Source organism: Molossus molossus, unplaced genomic scaffold (genome assembly GCF_014108415.1).
Source record: "Molossus molossus isolate mMolMol1 unplaced genomic scaffold, mMolMol1.p scaffold_m16_p_5, whole genome shotgun sequence".
Classification (NCBI taxonomy): domain Eukaryota; kingdom Metazoa; phylum Chordata; class Mammalia; order Chiroptera; family Molossidae; genus Molossus; species Molossus molossus.
This window is the reverse complement of record NW_023425388.1, coordinates 22791850-22794262: the sequence shown is the minus strand read 5'-3', so window position 1 is coordinate 22794262 and position 2413 is coordinate 22791850.

The window sequence follows — 2413 nt, the reverse complement described above, 5'->3', positions numbered from 1 at the left end:
TCTCAAAGAAAGTTTTGAAGGTAAAGAGAGTTTTTAATGTGCTCTTAGTATTGCCGTTGTGTGTGAATGACGGTCATCTAGTTCTCTCTCATCGCTGGTGTTGTAAGTACACTATACCAACAATAAAACCCATAAACTTTATTAGCTAATGCTATGAAGAATAACTTCCTTTAAAAGTAAAAGATCTCAGTCTCTGCTTTGGTTTTGTAACCACTTTTGGAGTGTCCTTCTGCTGAATTCTTTTAAAGCAGTCTAATTTATGGCTCAAAGTATTATCACTTCAGTATGAAGTTAATTCATTTAAACACAGACGAGCTTCTGCTTCTCTCTGAGATTTACGTGTATCCAAAGATGGTATGAAACAGAGTTACTCCCTTAGAATAAAATGATAAGAGTTATTGCTCTTGGCCTCTCTATGACTGTTCCAGTAAACAAATATGTTGGCCTGTTAAAATGATGGCTAAAAAGCTCACCATCTGAAAGCTAGGAAAGGGATGAGTTTATCACAACACATTTCAATGGATTTCACCAGAAGCCGAGGACAACCAGAGAAAAATAAACTCTCTTATTTATTTGTGTGCAACTTACATTTTGTTTCTATTTGCTTCTGAAAAGAATTGGGATGATGCACAGAGTCTTGCACATTGTAGATACTTTAAAATGTTTGGAAAGAAAGAGAGGAATGGAATGAGGATGGGTCGCCTTAATTGTTTTTATATATGCTAAATATCTTAGTTCAAAATGTTCTGTTTCTTCTATGCAAGGCGGATGGAAAAGAAAACCTGACCCGCACACCTTTACACAATTGGACCTTATACCTGGTTGAACTAGCTCCACAGTTTTTTCTTGACCAAATATACTCAACTACATGTCTTCAATAAAATCAGTTTCTCTCTCTACATGTCTCATTTCTGAAGATGTGACGATATTTGTCCAGGCTTCCCTTATAGATGCCTGCATTCACTTTGGTAATGGATTACTCTAGGGTTTCTTATCTCCACTCTTAAAATTCAGCTGCGCTTGGCCATCAGCAGTTGTCACTGGACTACTCCAAACGAAGAGTAACTGTGAATACTGCATATTCAACACCATGTCATGGTTTTTTCTCTCATCGCCCCTCCTTTCCTTATGTTCTTCCCTCATATTCCTCCTCCTGGTTGATGGCTCAACCAGGCACTCAGGTTTTGTTTTTGTTTTTTTAATCCTTACCCGAGGATATTTTTCTATTTATCTTCAGATAGAGTGGGAGGGAGGGAGAGAGGGGGGAGGGGGGAGAGAGAGAGAAACATCAGTGTGAGAGGGACACATTGATTGGTTGCCTCCCATACAACCCTGTCCAGGGCCAGGGATGAACCACAACCGAGGTACATGCCCTTGACCAGAGTCGAACCCGCTGAGCCAAACCGGCCAGGGCAACATTCAGTTTTCTTACTAGACTTCTTGGAGGTCTTCTTGATGTCTCATTTTTCTATTTTACCATGTATTACTGATCCAATTCAAATCTCTACTGCTGAATATACAACTTTCCTCTGGCATTACCGTTTACACAGCTTCCCAGCCACAGGGCAAGAGGATTCTTACCTGCACACTTTCATTCATGCTGTTTACTCCACTTGGAGTGTTCTCTGAACGAGCTGCAATTTCAAAACTCAGCTACAGTGTCAGTGTTTCCATGAGGACTTATTTCTTGAGCAGACATTGGACTTTGTAGCTTCCGCTCTCCTACTTTCTGATAACTGATTCATGTACAAGCTTTGCCTTCTTTGAGAAGATCAGTGGAGGGCAACGGGCTCTTTGTCAGATACCCTAGATTCTCTTCTTAGCGCCATAACTAATCAGTTTCCTTTTCTATGAAATGGGTTCATGTTGATATTACTAACTAAAATAATGTAACAAAAATTCTTTTGTTGAAAATCGCCACATATATAATAGTTACCTTTATTACATTTTCCCATTTGATTTGGCTATGGCCTACATTTTTTTGTTCAAAAATTACTTGTATATTGATTGATCAGACTGCAAATTTCAAGATTATTGCTTCAGAGGAGGAAGAAATATTTAATGTTTCTGCGGAAAATACACATCAAGTCATATTTAGAATCATGCTATTTTTTTTTGAAAGTTAAAAGTAGGTTAGAAAATGAATATCCTGAATAGAATGCCTGTATTTACCATGAAATGAAGTTAAGAGTAAAACCAAGCAAAAGGGGAATAAAACTAGAACTTGGCATGTGGTCCAGCCAGACTGGCCCATTTCTATAATCTCTCGAGTTTGATTACTTCCAGACTTTCCCTGCTTTGATCCCTTCAATGCTCAACTCAGAGATCAATCTTCTGAAATATCATTTTCATCAAGCTGCTTTTCCTGATCAAGGACCTGCAGGGTCTCCCATGGCCTCCTGCATCAAGGCTC